This window comes from Muntiacus reevesi, chromosome X (assembly GCF_963930625.1).
Source record: "Muntiacus reevesi chromosome X, mMunRee1.1, whole genome shotgun sequence".
In the NCBI taxonomy this organism is placed as follows: Eukaryota; Metazoa; Chordata; class Mammalia; order Artiodactyla; family Cervidae; genus Muntiacus; species Muntiacus reevesi.
In genome coordinates, this window is record NC_089271.1 from 25,604,061 (window position 1) to 25,622,153 (window position 18,093).

At 36.2% G+C, this 18,093-nt stretch overlaps 1 non-coding gene across 1 annotated transcript; it reads left to right on the plus strand.

The window, feature by feature from the left end:
* Nucleotides 1-17,590: 17,590 nt before the first annotated feature.
* LOC136154842 (U6 spliceosomal RNA) lies at nt 17,591-17,697 on the plus strand. Its single transcript, XR_010660550.1, has one exon. It is a non-coding gene; the product is annotated as a U6 spliceosomal RNA (small nuclear RNA).
* The last annotated feature ends 396 nt before the right edge of the window (nt 17,698-18,093 follow it).

Consider the following 18,093-nt stretch of genomic DNA (forward strand, 5'->3'; position numbering starts at 1 on the left):
ACTGTCTGAAAACAAATACTGAACTCTGGATAAAGATATGCATGATGTGTTTAGCAGTAAAATGCATCAAAGGGTAAGACAGATTGATAGATGGATAAATACAGAGATGGACAAATATATGACATAAAAGCAAATACAGCAAGATATTAGAAATTGTAGAATTCAAATGGTAGTTATCTGGATATTTACTCCGCAAATATTTCAAATTTTCTATTCAGCAATTTTCATACTCATATGTTGACCAACCTAGACAGCATATTAAAAAGCAGAGACATTACTTTGCTGACAAAGGTCCATCTACTCAAAGCTATGGTATTGCCAGTAGTCATGTATGAATGTGACAGTTGGACTATAAAGAAAGCTGAGTGCAAAAGAATTGATGCTCTTGAACTGTGGTATTAGAGAAGACTCTTGAGAGTCTCTTGGACTGCAAGGAGATCCAACCAGTCCTGAATATTCATTGGAAGGACTGATGTTGAAGCTGAAGCTCCCAGTACTTTGGCCACCTGATGCGAAGAACTGACTCATTAGAAAAGACCCTGATGCTGGGAAAGATTGAAGGCAGGAGGTGAAGGGGACGACAGAGGATGAGAGGTTAATGGCATCACTGACTCTATGGACATGAATTTGAACAAGCTCTGGGAGTCAGTGATGGACAGGGAACCCTGGTGTGCTGCAGTCCATTGGGTCTCAAAGAGTTGGACACAACTTAGAGACTGAACTGACTGTTGTTGAGAAAAAAATTACCATATGAAACTGTGCAAAATACTTTGCAAGTGGTAACAAGAATTACATTCTACTCAGAAAAATATCTTTAAAGTATTAATGGAAACAAAAGTCTGAAAAAGCAAATACTATTGTAATAGTGAACAGGCTCCATCCATTACAATCCTGGAAATTTCTGTGATAGTAAATATATATTCTCCAAAAAAGACATATGTAGGGCTTCCCAGGTGGCACAGTGGTAAAGAATTCTCCTGCCAATGCAGAAAACACAAGAGACGCGGGTTCAATTCCTATGTTAGGAAGATCTCTTGCAGAAGGAAATGGCAACCCACTCCAGTATTCTTGCTTGGAAAATCCCATGGACAGAGAAGCCTAGCAGGCTGCCATCCATGGGGTCATAAAGAGTCAGACACGACTGAGCAAGCACTCAACATACAACAGTGAATACCATATACATTATTTTGTATGAGATATATGCTTCATAACAAAAAGTAGAGCAATTTTCTAGTTGAGTTGAACTAAATATTAATTTGTTCACATTCTTGAAAGGGTATGGGTGGGGGATAGAATACAGTAGCTTTTGATTATTCTAGAAGAACAAAATTGTCTCAGTGAATAAATCAAAAGTTATAGAAAGGTAACATATAGGTGAAATAAGATCACTCCTATCAGAATTACAGGAAAGAAACGAAAGATTGAGAGGACTTCAACATGGTCCTAATTTCTCTGTTCTAAGTAATTCCTTTGGAATATTCTATCATTTTCTTTATCCTGGATGGGTAAATAGGAGCCCTTTAAAAATGTCCTCATGCCTTAGAAAACGTCTGATCATTTGGTTGGTCATCAATGGTTGGTCATCAGAACATTCTTACAATTTTTTTTAAATGTGTATATATGTTATTGCATTTATTGAAAGAATGCTGTTACACCAAACCAATTTAAAACACTTAGAAACCAGTGTTCTTTAAGGTTAATGCTCATTTTATGCAAAATTATAAATACTAAATACTAACCAATATGAACCACTGACTATCATCAAAATGAATTTATTAGGTAACTATTAGGATTACTGTAGGGATTATTTTAAAGTAATTATTAAAAAATGTTACATTTTTAAATTGATCCTCAGCATGTTTTTGGCTTATTTAGACTGAAATGCTTACATTCTAAATATTGGCATTATGCTGATCTTTGGAAAACAAATTGAGTGTATCTGTTTCTAATGCTGAAAATGCAGCATGTATATGAATTACACCATATTTCACAAATTTTGTATCATATTGTTGTAGCCCTAGTAAGTATTACTACCACTCTACTTGGGTTTATCTGGAATGGATTCAGATACTTCAGGTTGAATTTTTTAAAAAATTAGCTTTGACTTTCCTCTTCTAGTCTCTGAAAAGCTGAAGTGTTTCATCTGGTGATTTTAAGTCGTTGATCCTCTTTCAAAAATCCCAAAAGAAACATATGGCAAAATTACATCGTACAAGCTTTCCACTTCATCACCTCATCAGAAATTGAAACAGAACATTAGGAATTCAGCCAAGAGTTGCCATCCAAAGGCCATACTTTCTGTATGCTGACTCAACTCCGGCATTAATTATGGGTGCATATGATGGTTACTGATATATCTTTGGAACATCCAGAAATTGCTTGAGAAAATATAGTAAATTATCCTTGTCAAATATAGAACAGGTACTCAAATCTTTCTGAAAGGGAAAATGAAAGCAAATTAAGGAGAAACATCCTCTAATCAGACTCAGATTTAACTTTCAAGTATGTAGTGCAGCAATATACTGTAAAAAAAATTAGCTTTGAATGATATTTGATGATTTTTGTTTCATTGGAACTTTTACCTATCACTTTTTATTTAAGAAATATGTTTTATAGTCAAAGTTAGTTCAATTCTTTTAAATAATCTCTGCTGTTAAGTGTATTAGATATGAGTTTTATAGGGTGGAATAATATACAGTAAAAGTGAATATAAAAATATACTATAAAGAATATTTCATTTGAAATGCCAAGCAAAGCAAAATTAGTAGCAGAGCATTAGCTATAACTATTTCCTTATTACTGACAGGTCAAGGACAAGTGGACTCAGGAGAGAGAAGACGAGCAGCCACAGCATAATTTCTGGATCTTCTTTCTCTCTCTTTTTTTTAAAGTTTTTATTTTTCTCTTCATTATATTAATGATTCCTTTATTTTCTTAGTCATGTTTGTAATAACTATTTAAATCTTTTAATATTATTGTATCTGTCAATTCTAGGATATTTTACCTGATTTTTCCCCTGGTTATAAGCCATATTTTCCTACTACATGATTGGTTAGTAGGAAAATTACTGATTGGACATTGGACATTATAAACGATGATGTTGTCCAAATTTTGTTGTTTTTCTTGAAAAAAATGTTGAGTTTCATTTAGGAAAATAATGTACTTGCATATCAGCATTTTATTGTTGAGAGTTTTTTCTAAGCTTTGTTAGGATTGCTTAATGATAACTAAGCTAGGTTACATTTTATTCCAGGAGTGGTACAACCTTCCTTCTACAATCTGGCCTTTCTTGGATTTCTACCGAATTCTCGGGGTAATCAAGAAGGCTACTCTACTTTGGTTATATTGCAACCCCATGTGAACTGTGACCACTGTTCAGTTTATAACTCTCTGTGAGCTGTCTTTTACCCAGCCTTGTGAAGTCTCCCCTTATGCATGTGACACTTACTCAGCCAAATGTTCCATATGATCCCAATTCAGATACATGGGACTCATTCAGTGAACAATTCTCTCTGCTCTGGTACTCTGCTCCACAAATTATAGTCACCTCAGCTCTCTAAGCTTATGTCTCTGTTTTTAATGCCAGAGAAGTCCACTATGTTCAGTGAAGTCTAGTAAATGCTTGGGGCTGACATCGGAGGCTACTGTATAGCCCACCTTGTTCTTTCCCTTCCCTCTGGGATCCTGCCCTACCAGTTGTTCAAGTCTGAAATGGGTTGTTCCACATAGTTTCCTCCATTTTCCTAGTTATTCACAGTGATGGGTGGGGGCGCAATTTTATTATCAGTTATTCTTCCATGATCTTAAATAAAAATGCTTCATCTGTAATTCCTAAAACTCCCGAGAGAATCAGATGTGGATTCAAAACTGAATCCTATGTTCTAGTTGACGTTGTCAATGTAACATACATATGAATCAATCCAGCATAATGGAACACAGAATCATAAAAAAATGTATATATAACATTCAAATTATATTTTCATAGAGATGTTATATACATGCAGGCTTTTTCCACTGGAACCTCCACTATTTCTTAGTCTGTTATGTCCTCTGTTCAGTTAATTTATTACTTAATACACTGGTAATCTAGTTCTAACTGAATATCAATTTTTAGTTATAAACATGTACTTTTTATGTATCACTGAATAGCTTGGAAATAATTATCATATAAAATTTTATTCTGACTTTATGCCGATGAAATTATTCCTTGGGAAATATGAGCATGAGGATTTACCTTCTAAACCAGCAGGCTGACAAGCTCCAAAAGCAAATCTGGTTCAATCTGATTTTGTAAATCAAAGAATTTTGTTTTTGTTTGGAATAGAGCCACACTCATCCATTGATATATGATAGATGACTGTTTTCATGGTATCAGAGCAAAGTGAATAGTTGAGACAGAAACTAGATGGTCCTTAAAGTGTAAAATATTTATTATCTAGCCCTCTAAAGAAAAAATTTGCCAACCTGTGCTTTAAATTCATATATTTGAGTACGAGTCGTGTTCAATAGGTTGTAAGCTAACGATCCTACAAATATATTTTCATTTATTATTTAGAACACATGCACTGTAAACATGGGAGGAATATTCTTGATCCAGTTTCCCTTAACTCCCTTAGCTGCATGGAAGCACTCTGGGAGGGGAATACAAGTGTGAAAGAAGATTGAAAGTAACAATGAAATCACTCATTGCATGTTTAGAGCAGTCATTCAACTCCTTCCAGTATTTTTCCTATGACCTACTTTCTCATTGCGGGCACAGCTAGTCCTTATCAAGTTAATAAGGCTTATTCTCACACATTTAAGAGAATACATATATATCATACCATATTATATTTATAAACGGTGGTTTAAAATACCTCAAGATTAACTACAAATACAACATACTAATAAAAAAGGTAGTGATCAAAACTAAATGATAGGTTGCAAGTAAGATCTGACTTAGATGCAAAAGAGCTTCTAGAGTGTGTTAAAACTAAAGTGCTGAACAGGAATAAGATTTGACGGCTCTACTCTAAAGCAATGTCGGAAACATCCAAAGCATAATGGTGTACAACACGTCTACAATATTACCATACTGTATTTTTCTTTTTTACCTATGTTACTCTGCAAGAAATACTGAACTACAGAAAAAATAAAAATGAGCAAAATATATTTTAATTAAAATGAGTTTAAGAATAAACCCAAATTCTGTAGGGCACTGAAAAGCTTTCAATAAATGTTGTTTTCTTTCTCTTCCTCCTGTTGGCACATAAAAGAAAATCAAATTTCTATCTTCAGTAATATTAAAATGAAAACACATCTGAGTGACAGAAAATCGAATCATATGGTAAAAGGCTTTCAAATATCCTTGTGATAATGAGTATACTAATCAGATCACTGCTATGAATCTAAAATTACAATTTATCTTAAGAAATTGTAAATATATGTTCATTGTATAATTGCATTTTAATATAGTTAATTATTATATTCCTTTTATCTCAGCTGAGCGATTCAATGTACCAGATACTGCACTATCCTTTTTGTAGGTATGGTTCTACAATAATAATTCATTATCCAGCATTGATAGGTAAGTTTATTTCGAGTCTCAAAGCAATTGCTATAAATGTACCCAGTTGGCTCAGTGATAGAATATACTGCATTCCTTCGCAATCAGGTCAGTGATGGAGATATATCAACAAGACATATGTATTAATCAACCTCATGGAGCTTAGTATCTACGTTTTATTGATCTCAAGGCAGTCACTCTTTATCACATTTCCAAGGGTTCTGTTAGGAAGGGAAGTGGAGATGGTAACAGTGATCTCTCATCTACTCAGCCATCACATTTCATCGTCAGTCTTCCCTTTATACTGGTCTCAAGATGTTGAGAAATGAAAATGGGTCTTCTTTTTAATAAGACTTCGCACACTGTACACCTTCAATTTGCACAAGGTTATTGCATCTCAATAAAGCTGGGGGAGAAATAACTTGGCACTCCCCTGAATCAGCAAAGAGAATTTTTCATTCAGTTTTACATCCCTGACTTTCTCATCAACTCTTAACTATGAAGTGCAATGTGGGAAGATTGCAAATTGCTCATTTTTGTAATAATGGAAAGAATTTAGGAAAATTAAAATAAGGTAATATTTTTGTCCTACCAATCTCTACCTTTCAGTGAGGGTACATGGATATGACAACAGTGACTAATAACAGATCAGTTCTTTCCATTCAAATATATTATTTCTCACAAAAATATATCTTGATTACAAACCATTTCTAGAACTTTCCTACATTTAAATAAAGGGATAGTTTGGTTCCAAAAATCACTCTCTCTCTGTGAAGCCCACCAAATGCAGAATATTGCCAATCAAGGTTTATCAATAAATAAACTAAATAAATCAATAGGTATTGGGTTTATTTTATGGTTAAAAATACTTCTATTACAGACGAACTCTGTTTCTTAGAAAATTCCTTTTGATCACTGCATTATCTATTATGATGGTCCTAAAAACATACAGACTTTTCCTTTATTTTTCTTTATGCTATGTTTCTCTAACATTACAATCCACAAAATTCTCAGAATGTATCTTGAATTGAAAATTAAAATTGCAAAACTACTGCAGTCTTTAACAGAAGGTGAGGTGGTTGAACACAATTTCTGCTAAAGTACTCACTGGTGACCTAGAAAACAGTGGCATAACCATTATTTCTATGACACCCTCAATTGTAAGAAACTAGAAGTTTCAGCTTCTATTATCAGCAATCTCTAGAAAGTTTTTCCCTGAAATCCTTTCCACTACTTGTTCTTCAAAGATAAAGACATTTTGAATAAAAAGACTGTTGCTTATAATTTTTTAATTTTTTTAAAAGCTAATGTAAATCCAAACTTTCATCCTACTGCAATAGTCAAATGCAAGTGTCCAGTCATATATATAAATGATTGGAATTTTTCCGAGTTAAATACAACGTATTATCATTGCAAATAATCTACTTCAAAGGACTACATTGTCATTAGACAAAAATGGCACATTTACTTTCCAGTTTTATATATTGCTTATTGTCCAATGCAAATATATAAACTTAATTAATAAATGGAATTAGGGTTATATTTGTTGAATTGAAACAATAGGAAAAGAGAAATTGTTACTGTGCTAAATTCGAAAAGTTTTCTAAGTCATGATAAGAGTTTTTACAAGATTAAATTTCAGGCTAAAAATTTCAACATAATTTATATTTCTTAATTCATAATTTACATTTCTAAAACTGATTTTTCTACTCATCTGAATGTTAATCCAGTTTTACAAGCCCTCTTCCATCATACTCACATGACAGAATAATTGTTTACACTGACTTTTATTCAAGAGCATACAGTTTATTGCTCTATTTGTATATATTATTTTAAATACTATTTGATTTATGGTTTAGAGTAATGGTATTTTGTATTTTAGAACAGATTTCAGATTTAGATAGAAATTTTATTCTGTAACATATTAAACATGCTTCAAAGACAATTTTGAGGAATAATGAGACAGCAGTTTTAGTTCATGCTACTTGAACTTTGTATATTTGGAATACAAATGAACAAGGGAAATTCACCCAATTGATAAATGATAAGTAATACACTTTGGATGTAGGAGATAACTGCAAATCCCATTTCTCAGAAAACTTTGAACAATCCATTTTATAAAAAGAAAAAAATTACTACAAATAAAATGATTACCAAAATGGAGAATGAACAGTTTATGTAAAGGATAAGTCCTCTGAAACAAAATCACTCATACTAAAACTGTTGCTGAACATTATAAGTTCAAATGATATTAACTTTCTAAATCTTTGAAAGGCATTACTTATATAACTTCAAGAAGAATTGATGTATTATATTTTAATCTCACATCTGCTGACAATTTCAGCAAATTTCTATACAGTATCATAGTACTAAATGATTCTGTCAATATTCTACTAAATTATCAAATAGAAAATTAATATTTAGTACACTTGCCTGAGTACATATAATCATGTAAAATATTTTCCTCAAAGAACGAAGAAGAGAATTCATTTAGTTATATAAAACTAATGACTAAAGATAAAATAGTGTGTGGTTTGCTTTGATACAAATTCACAGGAGAAATGCTGGCTTTATAAATCAGGTATACTAAAACAACTCAAGAAAAGACAATTAGTGAATGAGAGAGAGAGGGAATAAATACATTCTTTTCATTTAAATATTTTTTGGACAAAGAAATCCTCTTTGGAAAATCTCTTCTATTTTATTTACATGCATATAGAAAACTAAAGATCACTTTTTTTTTTCTGCCACTATTATTGAGATGGAAAAATTGATGACACTTTTCCTTAGTTGAATACACTCTCCTTTATTTAGAAACCAAGGAACTCAGATAAAAAAATAATAAACATATATATGCATTAGTATACTGTATTGGTGTTTATCTTTCTGGTTTACTTCACTCTGTATAATGGGCTCCAGTTTCATCCATCTCATTAGAACTGATTCTAATGTATTCTTTTTAATGGCTGGGTAATATTCCACTGTGTATATGTACCACAGTTTTCTTATCCAGTCATCTGCTGATAGGCATCTAGGTTGCTTCCACGTCCTGGCTATTATAAACAGTGCTGCAATGAACACTGGGGTACACGTGTCTCTTTCAGATCTGGTTTCCTCGGTGTGTATGCCCAGAAGTGGGATTGCTGGGTCATATGGCAATACAGTATACTAATGCATATATATGGAATTTAGAAAGATGGTAACGATAACCCTATATGCAAGACGGAAAAAGAGACACAGATGTATAGAACAGACTTTTGGACTCTATGGGAAAAGGCAAGGGTGGGATGATCTGAGAGAACAGCATCGAAACATGTATATTATCAAGTGTGAAACAGATCACCAGTCCAGGTTGGATGCATGACACAAGTGCTCAGGGCTGGTGCACTGGGATGACCCAGAGGGATGGGATGGGGTGGGAGGTGGGAGGGGAGTTCAGGATGGGGAACACATGTAAATCCATGGCTGATTCATGTCAATGTATGGCAAAAACCACTACAATATTGTAATTAGCCTCCAACTAATAAAGATAAATGAAAAAATAAACAACATTATATTTCTTTTTACATATTCTGCATTTTTTATTCATTCCAATATATTAAATTGAGGAACAAGGCAATAAATCAGATTTAAGAAAATCAGAAGTTCTCTAGGATGGGTGATTGGGAAAAAAATGTCTCCTCAACCCAATCTGCTTTATTATGTTTATAAACATGCATACTGTTCACCGAATATCACAACTAAAATCATGAGCCCTGGGCATCACAAGAATTGCAAGAAAATATGGTATTTTTAATACATTCTAATTAAATGAAAAATTATACTCTTTTGACATTCATTCAATTCTCCAAGCATTCATTTATTCAACCAACAAAACAACCAGTATGTCTGCATATCTGCTATGTGCAAAAATCAGTACAAGGCTCAAGGAAAACACTAACAGATAAGACACTCTATTGTCTGTCTATATGCTGAGTCTAACAGGTCTCAATATGGTTTCTGCCAAAGCAATTACTGTTGTAGAATAGTGACGCTTTGCCGAAATATCCTCATCCTAATCCTATTACTCCTTGGCATATGTGAAATGTGATAATATGTTCTAAAAAGAGTCTTATAAATCAGATATTCCATTGTTGCTATAGCTCCCTTAATTCCTGTCTTTATGTAGGTGGTTCTAGGGATTTTGAGGCTGATGAAGGAAAAAAGTAAGACCACAACACATGCTTTATTTGGACAATGGACAATGGACACACACAATACATGGCACATACATGCTTTATTTGGACAATGTTCTGACAGGGTTGCATGTGGGGAAGTCCCCCACCCACCAGCATGAGACTGTTCAGAGGCAACCACGCAGGGGACATGCTCCAGAAAATTGACAAGGAAACTCTTGCAGGGGGAAGAGGGTCAAAGAGGGGCCTTATGTATTAGTCAGTCACAAGGCAGAGTGTCTCTGGGTCACAGATCTTCAAAGCACACCATCATAGTCTTGTTAGCACTGGGTTTATCTTATCTATGGCCAGCAGATGTTGGTCACAGTTACACAGTGGATGCAAAGCAAGCAAGCTATAATAAGCTACAAATCTGCTTATTTGGGCTATGCTTAAATTAACTGAATGTGCAAAATTTTGAGTTCAGTGCTGGTGGGCTTTTGAAATAGTGGGTCTCAGCCTTCTGTCAAAAACAGTGAAAAACTTAAAGGCCGATATACAAAGGTCATCTTTGGCTCATTTGCTAAAAATATGCTAAAAACGCCAATATGAGTTTCTCTTGGTAAGGTTACAGTCAGTAGATGTGTGAGTAGTTATTTAAGAGTCCTTTACACTCTACTGTGTACTCTCTGTGGTTCAACTACATACTCCTCAGAAACCTATCTTGACATGACAATTACATGCATTCATTCAGCAGAGATGTGCCATTATAAGTATATGAACATTAAGTATACAAGGCACTTCTCCCGATGATGTGATAAAAGAAGACAAAAGAACACAAAACAGGGTCTTAGTTCTTATGGAATCTGCATGTTGGCCAAAATAAAACAAATAACCAAATACATTAATAAAATTAGATGCTGATAAATAATTCAAAGATGGATGATTGACAGTGATTCAGAGAATCACCTAGAGTGATACTCCAGAGTTATGGTCAGAGATATATTCTCTAAAGGTGCAACTTAAGCCGAGAGGAAAATGATACAAAGAAGCAAAAGATGGAACATTTCATATACTAAATCAATGCTCTTCTATGAATGATAATAAAGTATATACCAAAAATGATGCAACTGGATTAACACTGAAGACATAAACTAAATTTTTTCTTTTAAAAAAGGAAGATTAACTCAGCAGAAATAATGCAGCAGTAATCTTAGACTTACTCTGCTTAAATATTTGGCTCTTGATTTTCTTACTGTCTTGTTTACATCCCAGAGAATTTGTAAAAACTGAAAGAAGCAATCATTCCAATTTCAAAAGCACTTTAAAAATGGTAAATCAGGTTCCTAAATCTCATCTCTGCCACTCCAGCCCTCTACCAGCTTAAGGAACCATAGCAAACATCAAGCCTACCCTCACTGCTATCAAGCAGGGGGACACGCACAAAGCCTTATGGGAGTGTTCATCAAGTGTTTCAGCAGAGGGGATCAGGCATCTTAGGACTTCCTAGGTGGCATAGTGGTAAAGAATCTGTCTGCAACGCAGAAGGCCCAGGTTTGATCTTTGAGTCAGGGAAGATCCCCTGGAGAAGGGAATGGCAACCCACTCCAGTATTCCTGCCTGGAGAATTCCAAGGATGGAGGAACCTGGCAGGCTACAGTCCATGGGGTCACAAAGAGTCAGACACAACTGAGTGACTAACACTTTCACTTTCAGGCATCATTACACTGAAATTTATTAGAGCTTCTGAAGAATACATGAAACAATACACTAACCTTGCACATCACCATTTCTATCAAAGCCTGGTAAAATATATGAATTTAAGGACAACTGTGGTCAAGTTCACCAGAGACTGAAGGGTAGTTTACCTGCAAATGGCTATAATGGGGACTTAGAGGAGAGGGTGTCAGGTACCATGAGGAGAGGAGTAGGAATCCTACAAACTTAATAACATTCCTTCAGGAACATTAGAAACCCCCAAGATACCATTTCATGCCTCAAGACAATCCATTATTTCTGACCTAGAAAGTAACTGTAATAAGTGACTTTCACTGCAAAGTTCAGCAGAAACTGCAGTTACTGAGTAGAGGTGGGTGAGTCTATGCTAAATCATTTTGGTGCACTCAAAGGCCGGCACGTTCATAATGCTCACCTACAAAACATCCAATTTATTGACTACCTTTTTCCTATAGGGCAGATGGGACAATGAAGTCAAATGAGAATAGGGTAGAAAACAAACAAATATCTGGGGTTAACACAATAGCTGCATTTGAAACCAGGAAACAATTGCCATGAGGGCAAAAGGCATTCAGTGAGGTTTAAAAGAGAAGGATTCAAGCTTTTTAGAAGAAGATAATTCCCCATGGAAATACTATTTTTTTATACATGACAACAATGCCCAAATAAGCAATATATGAGAGACCATGCATTCTTGCCAGGACTGGTGATGTTCATCACTCAAAGGATATTATGGCCAATTTCAGGAGGAGCAGGAGGTGGTCAGAGCAGTTGGAATGATTCTGGAGAAGCCGCTACATGGCACTCCCAGATTGACACCTTCATTATAATTGCACAGGGAATTCCCTGAAGTGTGTGTGTGGACAGCCAACATCATATGCTGGATTACGGCTTCGACCATGTATGCATGGGATAAATTTAACAGGAGGAGTTTTGGGGCAAAGCTATTTTCTGAAATCTAAGAATGGCTACATTAATGTCATCAAATGCCACTGTAGTATGCAGTGGGAAGTATATTTGCAGGCAACAGCATTTGCTGGACAATTACCACAACTGGCCTTGGGAGGAATGAACACAGTAAAGATGAATTTGGGGAAACTAATGACAGACATGTTAAGAATGACAACTTTATTGACATCATGGGGATTTCACACATGAAACACTTCAAGAGGAGGAAAATCAATTCAATGACCTTGAGATACTCTCAGTAATGTTAGGAACCACGTGGGAACCTACATGAAAGATCATTACACAGTATTAGAAGAGAATCACCCTCATGGGAATATAAATTTTTCTGGCCAGCATCGAACCCTTAAAGGCCATATACTGTTAACTGATACACCAACCAATTTTTCTAGGGTTGCTGAATTACACAAACTCAATATTGATTTTGGCCAAGTTCAGCAGAAAATGAAGGTGGTCAACTCAGGAGGAGCCATTCGGGGGAAACCATTTCTAGGCCTACAAACAACAGCACTTTCATTTTCCTTACACAGGAAGTATCCCACTGGGTGTAGGCTTACATTGTGCATCACATGTTCCATGACTGCAAACAGCCCTTAGTGGAGTGAATACAGCAGGAAGCATTCAGATGGAAGTTTATCCAAGCTAGTCTATCCTGGCAAAATAAGTGCCATCTAGCAAAGAAGCAGGCAATGGGGTCACCCATTGAGGATTACCAAATTCCATGAGGACAGAGAAGAGATTACCAACTTCCATGAGGTGACAACTCTGAGATTCATAAGTGTAATATTCTTTTAGGCACCAAAAAAAACAAAAAACAAACAAACAAAAAAACTTTGATAAGGCAGTACATTGACAACAAATCATCAATTATTTCTACCTGGAAAGCAACTGTATTTCCACACATGTGGTGCAAAGTCCACCAGACACTAAAGGTGGTGAATAAAATAAATGATTTGGTAGAAAACCAATCCACTACAAATTGCTTCACATTATCCTCATTAAAGGAACATCCACTTGGTTCTCTGTTCATATTCTATAGCACATACCAGACAATGACTCTAAGTCACCCTTAGTGGAATAAACACAGGGCAAGTTATAATGGAGTTAATGAATACCCTTCACTGCAAGACTGGAGTTATCACTGTCTTCAAGTCTGTGCCATTCGTGAGAGCTTTGTTCACGGTCTATATAATTTGCTAGAAATTTCCAACACTGGCCTATATAGGCCTAAGTGCAGGAAAAAAAATCTTATAAATCAAGGACTGACAAGCTAACCCTGGCTACTTATTATCATCAAGATATGCGGCATCAATTTTATTCATGTTTCCATTCTACTGAACAACTGGATGACTGAAAAACCATTTCTGAGTGGGTAAAATACAAGAGAAGTAATTCTCAGTATTTGTCAGCCAATGAATTTCACCAACTCCATAATTTCCATAATACAGGTATATGTGTGTGTGTGTGTGTACTCAGTTGTGTTTGACTCTTTGTGAACCCCAAGGACTGTAGTCAACCAGGCTCCTCTGTCAATGGGATTTCCCAGGCAATAATACTGGAGTGGGTTGCCATTTCCTTCTCCAGGGGATCTCCCTGACCCAGGGATTGAACCCATATCTCCTGCAGCTCCTACATTGGCAGGCAGATTCTTTACCACTGAGCCACTCGAGAAGCAATGCAGGTATATAAGCAATGAAAATTTAAGAGTACGAATGAATCACTTTGAGAGGAAGGTAATTGACTCTGTGACCGTGACATACTTTCAGTAATATTAGACATCTCTGAACAATCTATACAGGAAATGACAGACGTGAAAATCTTGTCTATCGTGATGATTTGCATCAATACATGGTGAAATCCTCTAATAGGAATCTATCCTTATTATTTACATGAGAAACCTACATTGCCTTTGTTCAAGGGATCATGTCATGGGAATATATGAAAGAATCCATCTTCACCACAAGTACAGAAATAGACTCAAGAACATAAAAACATTTTGGACTGAAAACCAACCTATAAAGTATTTATAACTTGACTGGCTCAGCTTCCTGCCTGACTAGTGAAAAACATGAATTTTACACCTATTACTGGCAAGTTCACCAGAAACTGACTTGGGGTAAACAGTAACTGGACGAGCATTCAGAGGATGTCAATTAACTTCTTTACTCAGGAATTAACTTCTTTACTCAGGAATAACCTCTAGAGTGGGTGTCCACCATAACATGGGACAATGGCAAAAGAAGACTCTGAGTGACCAAATGCAAGTTAAATAATTCTCGGAGGAATAATTCAGTGGTTTTGAGCAATGAATCTCTGATTTTCCTCCTCTTGTTGGCAAGCAGCAAAAATTTTAAAAGGCAGAGGGGAAGGACTTTAAGGAACTGAGTCACCTCCATCACTATGTCAGGCTTCACACTGTAAAGAACCAATGAAGCACCAACACTTTGAACTAAAAGACAGGACAATATTGACAGACTGGGGAGTATAGCAAACACAAGCTGAACACCTCTGGTATGAACTTACCCATATCATTCTGAGAAAAGCATTTCAATTAACCCTTGAGGAAGGCATCATACTATGAAAACACATGCAAGAGTCCATGACTTAGTACTAAATGAAGAGAATAGTCTCAGGGGCATAACTTGGATCAGGTCTGAAGTCAGTCACTAAGTTACATATAACCTGCCTTGGTACAACAAATTTTATTCTAAGGAGATGAGGAAAATGAAATCAGTGCCCACAATGGGTAAGTTCAGCAGATGCTTAAGGTAGTAAACACAGGTGAGTGGTTCTGGGCAACCACTGCCCAGCCTTCATACATCAGCAAATTCATACTCTTTTTACAGTGTATCTGTTTGTTGTTTAGTCACTCAGTCATATCTGACTTTTTTGCAACCCTGTAGACTGTAGCCTGTCAGGCTCCTCTGTCCTTGGAATTCTGCAGGCAAGAACATGGGAGTGGGTTGCCATTTCCTTCTCTAGGTTACACTGTATGGTTTCTAGTATGTGTTCATGCAATAAACCACATTAAAAAAAATATGACTGTTAGCAACCCTAAATAGGGAGATTCAGGAAAAGTCATTCCAATGGGAAAGAGTGTACTGCAATTGAAAGCCTTCAAATAAGGGTCATCCAGCAAAGGCCAAGAGTGGGAAAAAGAGCACAAGTTAGTAACCAAGTAAAAACGAAGAATAGGATTCTGATGTGCATAATACTCTTTCATACACTAGACAAAGGCCTGAAGCAGGAAAATACAGAATACAGAGTTCCAATTATTTCCACTCATTAAGGAATCCCATTAAGTGTCCTGGAGTATGGTGGCCACCAGAAACTGAAGGTTGTGAAGGCAGGGAGTCTGAATCAAATTAATCTACAGCATTCTGCAACTTGCTCCACAGTATTCTTACTCAGGAGACCTATACCTTGTGTTCTATTCATATCCTATAGCAAAAGTTAGAAAATTGTTCCAAAGGACTCAGAGTGGAGTAAATTCTGGGCAAGATATTGTGGATATTAACAATCTACAACTGGGTCTTCCCTGGTGGTCCTGTGACTAGGACTCCACACTCCCAGTACAGGGGGCCTAGGGTTCAATACCCGATCGGTAACTAGATGTCACATGCCGCAACTAAAAACCCCACATGCCACAACAAAGATCTAGAGTGCAAAGACCAGTGCAGGGTGGGTGATAAATAAATAAAAACAATTTTAAAAAGAATTCACAACCTTCCAATCCTACCCTCTTACCAACATTGTCAATAATCCTGTGTCTTCAAGAGCTTCTGTGCTCATAGCTTACAACACTTGTGAAATCTGCTGCATTTGGCATTTTTAAAGGTCAGGATGGAAAATACATATCTTGGAAACCCATGAATGACATAGGCAACCTGGAACCCTCACCGTTACCAAGTTGTGCGTCAGCCACTGAAAATGTGTTCAGATCCAAGAGCAAAACTGGAAAATGACAACCTAAGTGGAAGATGAATAATCCTCGTAAGAACTGTCCATGGTTTTTGGCCAGAACCCCTAATTTTCCATCAAGCTCCTTGGCAAGCAGTGAATGTTTAAATGAGTAGAGATGAAGCACTATAAAGGACATGAATCTCCTCCATGAATATGTTAGCCTTCAGTAATGTGATGTTATGTGACAATTGACAGAAGTTGTGGATGTGACTGGTGATAGAAGCAAGGTCCGATGCTATAAAGAGAAATATTGCATAGGAACCTGGAATGTTAGGTCCATGAATCAAGGCAAATTGGAAGTGGTCAAACAGGATATGACAAGAGTGAATGTCGACATTCTAGGAATCAGTGAACTGAGATGGACTGGAATGGGTGAATTTAACTCAGATGACCATTATATCTACTACTGTGGGCAGGAATCCCTTAGAAGAATGGAGTAGCCATCATGGTCAACAAAAGAGCATGAAATGCAGTACCTGGATGCAATCTCAAAAATGACAGAATGATCTCTGTTCATTTACAAAGCAAACCATTCAATATCATAGTAATCCAAGCCTATGCCCCAAACCAGTAACACTGAAGAAGCTGAAGTTGAACGGTTCTATGAAGACCTGCAAGACCTTTTAGAACTAACACCCAAAAAAAATGTCCTTTTCATTATAGGGGACTGGAATGCAAAAGTAGGAAGTCAAGAAACACCTGGAGAAACAGGCAAATTTGGCCTTGGAGTACAGAATGAAGCAGGGCAAAGGCTAATAGAGTTTTGCCAAGAGAAAGCAATGGTCATAGCAAACACCCTCTTCCAACAACACAATAGAAGACTCTACACATGGACATCACCAGATGGTCAACACCGAAATCAGACTGATTATATTCTTTGCAGTCAAAGATGGAGAAGCTCTATACAGTCAAGAAAAATTAGACCGGGAACTAACTGGCTCAAATCATGAACTCCTTAATGCCAAATTCAGACTTAAATTGAAGAAAGTAGGGAAAACAACCAGACCATTCAGGTATGACCTAAATCAAATCCCTTATGATTATACAGTGGAAGTGAGAAATAGATTTAAGGGACTAGATCTGATAGACTGTCTGATGAACTATGGATGGAGGTTTGTGAAACTGTACAGGAGACAGGTATTAAGACCATCCCCGTGGAAAAGAAATGGAAAAAATCAAAATGGCTGTCTGAGGAGGGCTTACAAATAGCTTTGAACAGAAGAGAGTGCCCGCCTCGGCAGCACATATATTAAAATTGGAACGATACAGAGAAGATTAGCATGGCCCCTGCACAAGGATGACATGCAAATTCGTGAAGCGTTCCATATTTTTAAAAGCTCGAAGAGCCAAAGCAATCTTGAGAAAGAAGAATAGAACTGGAGGAATCAACCTGCCTGACTTCAGGCTTTACTACAAAGCCACAGTCATCAAGACAGTATGGTACTGGCACAAAGACAGAAATATAGATCAACAGAACAGATAGAAAGCCCAGAGATAAATCCACGTACCTACGGACAACTTATCTTCCACAAAGGAGGCAAGAATATACAATAGAAGAAAGACAACCTCTTTAACAAGTGGTGCTGGGAAAACTGGTCAACCACTTGTAAAAGAATGAAACTAGAACACCTTCTAACACCATACACAAAAATAAACTCAAAATAGATTAAAGATCTAAATGTAAGACCAGAAACTATAAAACTCCTAGAGGAAAACATAGGCAAAACA